Here is a 13,126-nt window from a genome sequence, read left to right as displayed (position 1 = left end):
CTCGAACACCGGCTGCGTGCGTTGAGGCCTTGCTTCAAGGACGTGGTCAATCATCGCTCATTTGTGGGAAGTAGAGAGTAATTTCTTTCCTCTGCACTTCCATATCGCTTTCATTTATTTTGTTTGTTTGTTTTCCTCCCTTTTTCCCCTTTCCCTTTTATTTCCCCTTAGTTAAATTGTTTAGTTCATGGTAGTCTTTATTTAATTATTATAATTATTTCCCTTTAATTAAATTATCCTTATCTCAACCCGTGAGTTGTTCTTTGCTTTACTTCTCCCCCTCCTTATCTAAAGGAGGGGGAGTGAGAGAGCGGTTGTGGGGTTTAGCTGCCCAGCACGGTAAAACCACCACAGAACCCCATCCATAGGTAGTACATAAAGTGGAGGAGACCTAGCAGTGACTCTGATGAGTTCAGCAAAATGTCTGGAGACAGTCTGAATCTTGCCCATGATAGCTTGGATATTTTTTTTTCTCTCACCCTGTCTCTAAAGTGGCTACAGATTTTTGAGAGGCCACCAGAAAAAAAAAAAAAAAAAAAAAAAAAGGTTGAAGGGAAGGAAAAAAGAGAGAGAGAAAAGGGTATGCTTTTCTGAAGAGCTGCTTTTAGGGTAATTGGCAGAGTAGCTACAGGAGTTTAGAGGGGGAATAAGCTTTGCACAGCACTAAATTGCACACTGAGCCTTCAGAAGTGATTTGGGGGGGGGGGGGGGGATGTGTAAACACCTAGAACAGTGACCTCTGAAAGCTGTGGGGATTCCCTCCAGCCTAACATGGGGAGTAGTGCAAATCCTGCCTGCCCTTCTGCCCCATCCCTTGGTTCTGCAATCACACATTGCTGCTTATCACATCCAACGACCCCAATTGCTTTCCTCTCTTAAATCTCTTCAGAGGCACCACCAAAATAGGTCTGACAGCTTCCTTCTCCCAAACCCATGTGCTACTGCTGCTGTGACTTTATCTGGTACACAGCACTGGGGCATAGCAGGGCAAGGGGCTCCCCACGTCCAGCAGCAGGGCAGCAGGGGCAGCCCGAGCCCTGGCCATCCCACACCTCCCTGGGAACAGGGATGGGAATGAGGGTGGAGACAGGAACAGGGATGGGGACAGGGTCAGGATGTCAGGGACCAGCGAGGACTATGGTGAGAGTGCAGAAGTAACTTGAGAGCTGTCATCCACTTGAGGCAGCAACACCCTGGGGTTGCTGGAGCTGGAGACAGTGGTTCCAGCAGCTGAGCTGGGACTGCCAGGGCTGGCTCTCTGGGCACTAGTCTGAAGCTGGGTCTGGGGGGAAGCTGTTAGCATTGTCTGGTGTGCGGCACATGCAAGAAGACATGGAAAATTTCCTGCAAGCTTGGTGGTATTGTGGGAATAAAAATATTGTTTTTGCAGTTACATTGTTTAGAGGAAAGGAATGTGGTATTGATATATGCTTACAGTGATAAAACAGCTTAGCAGGAAACCTTGTAAAATGCAGACAACCAGACTCCTTAGAACAATTAGGTGAAAATCACAGTGTTAATTCAAGTCAGCTAAGTGAAGAAACATTACCACTTCAAGTAGTAAAAAATTTGAAATTTAACAGGCCAGCAACTGAAGGCCATGCATTGTCTGTGAAGCATCAGATAGATTGTGAGCCTGGATTACCTACTCAGTGGGGAAGCAGGGGAGGGTCCTGTCATCAAAAAGTATATAAACTGTGTCTTGGAAGCAGGTGTGCTCTCCTGCTTGTGGGGCACCCGCCACTGCAATTGCAAATAAATTACTACTTCACTGAAATCCTAAGTTACTGGCTACAGAGTGTTTCTTACAGTATGTGCTTGTTCCCCGTTATTTTCTGCCATAAAATATATCTACTGCTCTTCCTATGTCTCGGTGTACAGATACATTTATCTACCCTAATTTATGTAGATGAAAAAGAAAAAATAGCTTTTCTGATAGCTGTTTGTAGTATACCGATATAACTGCTTCTAGGCTGTGCATTGCATTAGTATGGCTGCTTTACAGGGAAAAATCCCACTGTCCTTATCAAACTCCTTATACAGAGAGATGTCGTGGCATTTGCTATAGGCCAAACAAAGCTAAAGGACAGCCTTGACCTGTCACACCAGTACTTCCAAGCTGGCATCAGCTGACCTGCGGAAACAAATTCCAAGTCTCTGTGTGGATATACACAAACATATATTCAGAAAACAGCTGGAATCACAGAGCCCATGTCTGGACTATTCAAATATCCTCTCCCTAATGAAGATCTTTTCATGTTCTTCTTTTCCTTTTATTTTAAGATGTAAAAATGCCTCCTTTCTGTGGTAGATCAGATGTCTTGGTGTGTAGTGGCACACACGGTGCTCTTGCAGCCTGGAGGAGTCTTGGATGCCCAGCAGCAGCTACCTGAACTAAATGACTGCAGCACAGGTGAAGATGCTCAGGTTTTGCCCATCTGGAATTACTTTTTCTGCCCTAAAAGGCTTATTATGGAACACAGAATGCTGCATCCCCCTGTAAAAGCTGCCCACAAAACAGAGGCAGGGGGTAGGAGAGCGGAAACCACCATCCTTTAGGAATGTGAGAGGAAGGATTTTTTAGTTATTTAAAGCTTTTGACATATTGTCAGACTGTAAACACCAAAGCAAATGGTAACAGAAGTCGCCATAGCAACAAAACCTTGGTCAGTGAAAGACTGTTTCCAAGAAGAGATGCTTATGTCCTGCAGGTAGCAGAGAATAGAATCTCATTATATTCAGCCTTTGAATACTTTAGTTTGCACTTTGCTTTAAGGGAAAAGACAAAATTAGGAAGGAAAACAATGAACGGAATTGCCTTTGTTCTCCTCTGGTATGGATGGTGGAGTATAATAATAGCAGCAACAGTAATCCTGCTGCCATCCTTCCCCCTCATAAAAAGAAAGAAGGATAAACATTTCCTGATCTTTTTTGAGGTTATAAAAGATGAATTATCCTTTAGAGATGCTGGTAACATTCTTTCGTCCTTCTAAAACCCTAATCCCAGATAAAGCCCTTTTGAAAGCAGCACAATATTGAAAAATATTTTATAGGGAGGAGGTTAAGCTTTACCCTGTGGCACAGGTGCAGAAAGATGGAGGAGCCCATATTTGCCAAGCCTGGCTCCCAGGAGTGCATCCCCCTGCCACTCCATGGCTGAAGATCCATGGTGGAATTTGAAGCACCTCGAGGCTTTGGGGAACCCACTGCAAATCTGGGTATGCAAGTGATTCAGGATAAAGACACCTCAGGCTGACTTTGCTACAGATCTTAAGATCTGTAAGAGGCTGAGCCCTCTTCAGAAACAGTTGGGCTTCAGTGCTCTCAAAAAGTGAGAAAATGATCCAATAACACACAGAATCACAGAATAATCTAGGTTGGAAGAGACCTCCAAGATCATCTAGTCCAACCTCTAACCTAACACTAACAAGTCCTCCACTAAACCATATCACTAAGCTCTAAATCTAAATGTCACCAGGTACGGTGACTCAAAACTCTGTTGTTGCCTGATGGTACTCTGGAGAGTGAGGCAGTATGTTTGGTGTGTTTAAAACCCACAGTGGCAAGAAGCTTGGCCACAAGTGATTTGTAGTCAGCCTTTTTAAGATCTGAGATGTTCTTATGCAGAACCCTGTCCCAGAAGGAAAGGCTGATTGAATGGATTTTTAGAGAAGATGGGAAGACCTAGTAAAAGTTGTATTTAGCACCTATCAAGGGAAATGATTTAAATTTTCCATTTGAAAATATTCTCCATTAACTTTTTTTTTTTTTTTTTTTTTTCTGAGAGGAAAACAAATTTGTATTTTAAAACTTTACTTTTAGCTAGCCTGAGAAAAGAGTATCAGGGGCCTACCTACCAAGCACCAAGTAGAACACCAAAAGAGGATAGCTATAAGAATATATAAATATTATAGATACTTAGATGCCTCAGACTATCAGAGCTGACATTCTGTAACATTCTGTCTTAAAGCAATAGGCTCTGGTATTTGATGCAAGATTACAGGACTTTGTGAATGTCTTCTGTTTTCTTTAGCTCTATTAATCACATGCAGACACAAGTATGAATTCAAAACAAAGAAAGGTTTAATCTTTTAAAAGACTAGGCAAATGCTTAGAAAGAACATTGTTTTAATTGATTTTTCTTTTCCTAAACACATTTCGAAATGCTCTCCTTTGTGCTATGACTTGTCTCATTGCTTTTCATATCAGGCAGTCGCTGAAGAGTACTTTCATCTTCCAATAATTCAAAATCAGGATCTTACTAGTGGCACCATAACAATACATAGTTCATCCTGGAAGTGTGGGGCTTGTTCTGATAATGGATTATTAAACTGGTATCTTCTACCTCCTTAGAACAATTCAATTTTTTTCTTCAGATTTATCATTTGACTTTTGCATTGTCTGTGCCTGTTGGCCTTTCAGAGCTAACACAGCTAATGGTGACTGCAATTCCTAACTTACACAGCCTCATCTATATAAATATGTAATTTGGATTATATATCTACAAAAACGGTTGATGTTATGTAGTTGTTTTCATATGTGAAAGCTCACTGAGCTCAAACAGGTCACCTAAAACCTTGCATAGACCTGCAGGACTTCTCATGCTCTTGTGGTGTGTTTTGTGGAGAGCAGGTGGAGTGCATGTGTAACTAGCAGTTATGAAGTTCCTTTCTTTGTTGGCAACCACAACGTAATTTTAACAGAAATCAGAGAAGTTCTACAAAGTCAGTACTGTGATGCCATTTTCACAGGTATACTTTTCAAGCCATTCGTGGGAAGTTTATCAGAAAGCAGCATTTGTACAGGAAGTCCAGAGAGAGCTATGCAAGCCTTTGGATTTTATAAACAAGTTGAAAATCTGTATTCTTTCATGGCTTGTAAAAATATGAAGTCAAAATAAGGAAGTCAAACATGGTGCCCTGGTCAGGACTCTGAAAATAGGTTAAACAATAATATTAGTACTCAGCATTTTTATTGATCTGTCTGCATATAAAGCTGGATGCTTATTTTTGACCTACTTTTACCCACTTTGGTGAATAAAGCATATATGTGACATTGGCAGAGCAGAAATGAAATGTACAGTTGCATAGTAAATCTATAGCAACATGACAGCTGAGTAAGGTAGTTTGACATCTGTTTACTTACCTGCTCAGAAGCTCTTTTGCCCTGTGTTTACCTGGCATACCAGAGCTGCCTCAACATCAGCCATCTTAAAGAATAGCCAACAAATATTTTGCAAAGTTATTTGGTTTGATGTTGGGAATTGGCATAATTGTTCGATCTAAGCTTGCTTTAAGCAACCAGGATAGGCCTTAGAAATCTCAGGGCCTGCTGTAGCTGAGCAAACCAGGCTGCCAGAGTAACTGTGAGAAGCTCCCACGGCAATGACTCCCACATCACCCAATTAAGGAACTCAGAAAATATTGTTATCAGCAGCTGGCCTCAAGGACTAGGCCTACATGACCGTTAAGCACAAAGGGGGTTGTTTTCCTAACTTCTAATCAAAAAGGGGGGTTCTTTTCTTGCAGGTGGTGTTATTTTCTTAACAGTTTGTCTGGGTGCTTTTGACCAATAATCTTGTGTGAAACACTGTCCACCCCTGTAAAATTCACTATAAAAGTTGGGCTATTCGGGCAATAAAATGGGGAAGCATGATCTGACTCTGCTGGTGTCTGTCGTGCTTTCGTCCGTGCTTCGCAACAAATGGCGCCCGAACAGGCTGAGACCTGAACTGGACCTGAACAGGACATCGCAGCGGGAGACCTGAACAGGGCCTGAACAGGACATCGCAGCGGGACAGACATCGCACCGGAGCAGGACATCGCAGCACCGGAGCAGACATCGCAGCCGAGCACGGACATCGCAGCGGCGCCGGGACACACACCAGCGCAGCGGGACACCAGCGGCGCCGGCACATCCGAACGCAGGCAGAGCAGGAGACCAGCGGCGTCGGGACCAGCGACGCCGGGACATCGGCACGGCGCCGGGACCAGTGCCGCAGGGGACCAGCGGCGCCGCGACATCACAGCGCCGAGACCGAGACATCGGAGCGGCGCGGGACATCGGAGTGGACATCGGAGCGGACATCGCACCGGCGCTGCACCTGACCAGACACCGAGCCGCAAACACTGTACAAAGGACTCACGGTAAGACACGGGGAAAGGAAACCGTGGGGAGCGTGGGAAAAGATCCGCGGGGAAGCGCGGGAAACGGAACCGCGCAGGGACGCGGGAAAAGGAGCCGCGGAAAACGCGGGACATTGAAATAATCGCGGTGCGATGCGGGACATCCGAGATGGAGTTGCTACGGGAGACCAGAGGCGTCAGTGGACAACGGTAGTCGACTCTCACCGTGTGGCGAGTCGGCACAGAGCAGAGGGACGGACATCAGGACCCTGCAGCCTGTCTGACGTAACCATGGAGGCAGCAGCGGCTGTGCAGCTTCTCTCTAGCATTCCTTTTATAAGAGGTTTATCTTGCAATGCAAAAAAGACTATTCGTTCCCAGATCGGTGTTATAACTATGTTTCTGGATAACATTCCGTGGGGTTGCCACATTCTACAGACTATTAATGACGATTTAGCTCTATTGCAGGGCAGGAGTGCAGAGACGCAGATTACACTGCCAAATGACCACCGGCAGGCTGTTTCACAAACAGCTTCTAAGGTTGCAGCCGGCACTGCCTGCAGCCGTATAGCAGACGTTACACTCTCTTTCCTAACTAGTAATCATGTGTCTCATCCATTTGTGGTGATTGGTCAGTGGCAAAAAGAAAAGGGGGAGAGTAAGGGGCGACAAAGACAGAAACGGTACCAGGAGAATGCCACTGACACTAACAGCACGGGTAATAAGAGTAGTATAAGTGACACAGGTGTGGGGCGGTGGCGGGCGCTGCCGTGCTGCGGGGCACTCTGCCTGCTGCTCGCCCTCGCCGGCCTGTGCACTGCTGCCGACAGTGTTAGAGCAAAATGTGAAGACTGCTCAGATGGCAGTGATGAGAGTGCTTGTGTGAAGAAGACGTGTGCTGAATCTGACTTTGTGTGCAACAGTGGTCAGTGTGTGCCAAACAGATGGCAGTGTGATAGGGATCTGGACTGTGAAGATAGGTCTGACGAAAGTTCTGAGCTGTGTCATATGAGAACATGCTGGGTAAATGAAATCAGCTGTGGTCCTCAGTCAACCCAGTGTATCCCAGTGTCCTGGAAATGTGATGGTGAAAAAGACTGTGACAGAGATCCTGATTGCAAGGATGGAAGTGATGAAATTAACTGCCCTTCTCAGACCTGCAGGCCAGACCAGTTTAGATGTGAAGATGGGAACTGTGTCCATGGGAGTAGGCAGTGCAGTGGTGTGAGAGACTGTCTGGATGGCACTGATGAAGCAAACTGTAACAATGTTATTCAGTGCTCTGGACCTGGCAAATTCAAGTGCAGAAGTGGAGAATGCATAGATATCAATAAAGCGTGTAACCAGCAGAGAGACTGCAAGGACTGGGGTGATGAGCCTCTGAAGGAATGCATCATAAATGAGTGTGACTGTCCAGCTGGGTTTGAGTTTGTAGACAAGAGAAACTGTGGAGACATTGATGAATGCCAAAACCCTGGTAGCTGTAGTCAAATCTGTATCAACCTGAAAGGTGGCTACGAATGTGAATGTAGCCGTGGCTATCAGATGAATTCTGCTACAGGAACCTGGAAAGGGCCATACAGGTATAGAAATACAAATAACACCTGTGATTACAATGATGCTGCTAAGCAGGGTTTAGGGGTTTATAGCATGGAGACAAGGGGTAATAACTACAGTGTTTGGAACAATTGTACAGCTTTGGCCTTACCTCCTGATGTTTCTCTGATTTGTGGGGATAGGGCTTGGCAAGGTATCCTTGCAAATGCTATCAGATGTCCATGTTACTTAGATAAACTCATTGTATTTGCTCCTAGCTTGTTACAGTTGCGTGAGATCACCAGACATAAATGGGCATTGCTTGCACCGGATTGCAATGATAATGTTGAATTGTGTGGGGTTGCAGCTAGAGCGGCATTGGCAATTTTAGTGCCTGGAGTGGCATCTGCAGCCGCACGTAACAACTGCTCGGCTGCAGGGATCGGCTGTGGTGTGGACGCCCCTAGGTGCACCCTGAGCGTTTTGTTCGGAGGGGACTCCACTCTCAGCTGCTCACCGCAGGAGCAGACAAAGATCTCCTGAAGCTGCAGACAAACAGTATGTTTTCAACTGCTGGAGGGATACTAACTGGAGTGTTAATAATTGTGTGTGTTATTCTTAAATGTCCAGGTATTTTGTGTTGAAAGTATTTGTGTAAGGGTAAGGTTTTAAAACAAAGTGTTGCAAGTCATTTCACGAGGAACACAATGAGAGACAATACTTGTTTGTTTGCTTATCATTCTAAATTATGTTCTTGTGGTATGATTGAGAGTGAGATGTGCCAGAGGCCTCTGGGTGTGCAATTGTGCTCTGTATGTGTGATTGTACTGTGTGAATGAGAACGCGCTTTTGCCATAGTGCAGGTTATTGCCATAGTGCAGGTTTGCCATAGTGCAGGTTATTGCCATAGTGCAGGTTTGCCACAGTGCAGGTTATTGCCTTAGTGCAGGTTTGCCACAGTGCAGGTTATTGCCTTAGTGCAGGTTATTGCCATAGTGCAGGATTCCGGAATATGGCCCTAGTACAGGTTATCGTTGCCATAGTGCAGGATTCCGGAATATAACCATAGTACAGGTTATTGTTGCCATAGTGCAGGATTCCGGAATATAGCCTTAGTACAGGTTATTGTTGCCACAGTGCAGGATCCCGGGATATAACCATAGGGCAGGCTAAAAGCATAGGAAATTGGTGCCGGCAAAAATCAGAAGAAATGGATTTATTACAGCGCTGTTAGAAAAATGGGGAGTCAATTTTAAGCAACTAGCAGGGCTAGTTGTGATCGGTTGAGCAAAATCGAGTTTCACTAGTACGGAGTCATTGTTTGAAGTAGCCACTTGGAGAAATTTAAGGGAATGTACTGTTTAGACCTTTTCAACTCACAAATTCATTACTTTCCTGAAAGAGCACATGAGAAAGAGTCAATATGGTATCAATCCTTTCAATCAATGGTTCACTGATTTGTTTGAAACAATGCATAGATGGTTACTGGGATTAGTCAAAGGGGGATTAAGGATTCTGTTCATTGTGGTGTCAATCATCATTACACATAGTATTATGTTAAATGTGGTTAAAGGGTTACTTGCAAAATGTTATAGGGATTTTGAAGTGGTGCCGGGAACAGGTACCCAGTGGATCACTGCAAAGTGGACTGAAGCAGTTTTAGAATCTGCACATGCTGAAGACGACCATGAAGAGGTTCCTGATAATCATTCTGACAATGACGTGGGCTGTGACACCCTTTGATCACCATCAAGTGATTAGGTTTAAGTGTGTTACTATTAGATTGTGTTACCATTAAGTGCTTACAGTAATTATAGTATCATTAGGGTTAATTTGCATAGTTGTGTCGATCACCATTAAGTAAGTAGGTTTAAGTGTGTTACTATTAAATTGTGTTACTTTCTATTAGATTGTGTTACCATTAAATGCTTACAGTAATTATAGTATTATTAGGGTTAAGTTATATAGTTGTGTTATATTGTATATTTGACACCTACTGTAAAACCAAATACTGCCTGTACTAAAAGAAAACGGGGGAATTGTTGGGAATTGGCATAATTGTTCGATCTAAGCTTGCTCTAAGCAACCAGGGTAGGCCTTAGAAATCTCAGGGCCTGCTGTAGCTGAGCAAACCAGGCTGCCAGAGTAACTGTGAGAAGCTCCCACGGCAATGACTCCCACATCACCCAATTAAGGAACTCAGAAAATATTGTTATCAGCAGCTGGCCTCAAGGACTAGGCCTACGTGACCGTTAAGCACAAAGGGGGTTGTTTTCCTAACTTCTAATCAAAAAGGGGGGTTCTTTTCTTGCAGGTGGTGTTATTTTCTTAACAGTTTGTCTGGGTGCTTTTGACCAATAATCTTGTGTGAAACACTGTCCACCCCTGTAAAATTCACTATAAAAGTTGGGCTATTCAGGCAATAAAATGGGGAAGCATGATCTGACTCTGCTGGTGTCTGTCGTGCTTTCGTCCGTGCTTCGCAACAGTTTGACATTGCTGAGATGTCAAGGAAACTTGGCACAGCTGTTGTGGAGGCTGAAAATGTGCAGAAGTGAGAATGTGCTGGTTGGAAAACTCCAAGGAAAAGACTGGGAAATGACAGGATGGGTCTGTGCTTATTTGTCATCTGTCAGGGACATAATCTTGGTTTATGTATAGAATCTATTAATTAGAGCTGTAATGAACTGTTCAGTTCACTTCGTTCATGCATTAGTTTGTAGATTTAGGGACAAAAGCCAGTGCCTGAAGACCCAGGGGACTAATTAAGTATACAATGTTTCAAGTAAATGACATCCTAGTCAGATGTTTTTAGTGATAGTAAGTATATTATGCTGTCATTGCCCTGCCCTAGATCATCCTCAGGCCAAGTTTTCTAAACACTCTTGTTCTGTAATCTATTATATCTGTTAACCTACACAACTGTCCAGAATTCATTAATAAGTTTATAAAATAAATCTTTAGCAAAACTTGTTCTTTCCAAATAAGTCTTTATCATGTTGAGGTGACCCAAGCTGTGATCCTTAAAATCAATTATTTTTTATTTTAAATTAATTGATTTAATCTAACTAGACCTATTGGCAGAAGAGATTCTTGCAAAGGGATGTAATTCTGATTTAAATACTCCAAACAGTGAGATTACCCAAATCTTTCTTGTGCCTATGTCTGTAACCCTAAAGTTGTTACACTATGATCTGAATGGAGGAGATGCTGCCTCGATACTTCTGGTAGGCCACTTGAATCTTCTCACAGAGTTTGCTACCTCTTAAGGGTTTCTAATAAAATGAGAGAGCTATAACAGGCCATGCAGCGACACTAGTAATTGGTTAAGTAGGAAGCTTCAAGAAGGAGAATTCAACAAAGATGAAACAGTGGAGCCCAAATCCCAAGTGGATCAGAGAAGTACATATTTTTTAGATTTTCCTTCTTTCAGAAGTGAATAATAATTCCTAGGTATCATCTAGAACATTTCAGCCTTGGATCTTTAAGCTGATCATAAATTATATCAGTGCCCTTATCCATACTTTACAAGTAGGAAAGCAAAGTACACAACACAGCAAATGGAAATGAACCAAGACCAGGGCACAGGCTCCTGAAGGCCAGAATTTTGTACTGCTTATCAGATTATGCTGTCCATGTAGATTAAAAGATCTGTGAGATTTCTTGTAGCATACTGACAGATTGTCCTTTCGCTCTTGCACCTCATAGTGTATTTGAGGCATTATATTAAATATACTATGAGGCTTATAGTGTATTTAATATTGCAATTGATGAAATGCCACAGATGAAGAGTAATTAGCAAAAAGTGCAACAAATCTTGTACTTCTGTCAGTATAATAAAAACTGGGAAGGTGCTGTTAGTTTTCCTCATCCTTTGACTGTCTTTGAGCTTTTAGGGAATGATAGCGAGATTACCTGAGCAAGGTAATGAGGAAGAATAGTATCAGTACCTACCACTGAGGCAATATCTGCTTGCATTCTTGTGCCTCACAACTGAACTATTGGTTAAAAGTGGTAGTCTAAAGCCCAATGGAAGTAACAAGTATGCATCTGCTGTTTAAACAAGCAGAAGGTAGCTATCGAAGAAACGTCTAATCTGTAAAAGCAGACCACATTGAGCCTTAAGAAAGTGTCCAAAAGGAACAAAAGGTAGAATAATTTAGAGTCAGTAATAAGATGTTGTTTCTAGTGAGTTAGTTCCTTTAAACATCATGAGACAATATAAACTATGCTTATGACTCGTTAGCTGAGGATTAGCTATTCAGACTGTTAAACTGGGATCTCATCATCTTTCTTTCCCCTTTTCAGTTAGTAGTAGACTTTGACATCTCAGCAAGCCTTCTGTGAAAGATGTTGAGTAATTTTCATGATTTTTCAGCCTTAGAAAGGGTAAATGTGACTATTTGTTTTTTTGTTTTTGTTTTTTTTTTTTTTTTTGCCTTGAGTCCCCAGACTGAAGCTAGCCCTATATTATTATGCTTATATTAGCTGGAGGATTGGGGTCGTGTCACCTTTGTTTTGTCCAGGTGCTATGAAAATTTACAACCAGTCCTTACTGGTTGTAGCTAGCAGGCTTATTCCTGAAAGTCCAAAAGTTCAGTTTTAGACATTCACCCACACCCACTTACATACACACAACTGTCAGCTGCCTGTCAGCATTCACAATTTAAGTTATTTTCACCTACCGCAAGGCCCTTAGGCAGCATGGTACCACTGTGCACAGCACTTGGCTCTGCTCTCCTGTCTGTGGCTTCTATTACTGTAAACCAGACACGCAGAGACTCATGTTTTGGTACGATAGAAGTTGCTGCAAATAGTACTGATCACAGCCCTTGGTAATAACTCCTACGTCTGCTTCACTGAGGTTGTCAGCAGTCTTGGAGCAGAGACAACTGGGAACACAGCAGAGCCCACCAGAGGATGCAAGCTCTGCCTGGCAGGCTTGTGGTGGTGGGTTGCATTTGTGTTACAGGTTTCTTCAGATATTGCATGTGAAATATATTTTTGTTAAAGATTTCTTGAAATATTTAAATCTATTTTATTGTATTTTATTGTATTTATTTTTATTTTAAGTATTATCAAGGCTATTTCTTTTCTACAAGGAACAGGTTCCCCAGGTATCTTTAGTGATGTTTGATCTCCACACACTTGAACCTGAACACAAATGTATTTTTCCTTCAGAATCAGTGAGTAATGAACTTTATTTTGTTAGAGTTGAATACATTGACTTAAACAGTAACCTGTTCTAGCCTCTTTTCCCATCTTGTCACAGTTAGAAGAGTCCCGCTGTATGCTGTACAATACTCAGTTGCAATTTTAATTCCTCAAACATTATTTCACAACAAGTACGATTGATGTGAAGTAGCAGCACGATTAATGTTCCTCACTATCTTCCTTTATGTTTGCTTCTTTATAGCAATAAATAACATTCAGAAGGAAATGTCTGCTCTACAAATGGAACAGTA

The sequence above is a fragment of the Netta rufina genome (assembly GCF_964035555.1).
Source record: "Netta rufina genome assembly, chromosome: 1".
Lineage (NCBI taxonomy): Eukaryota > Metazoa > Chordata > Aves > Anseriformes > Anatidae > Netta > Netta rufina.
This window is presented reverse-complemented; position numbering follows the sequence as displayed.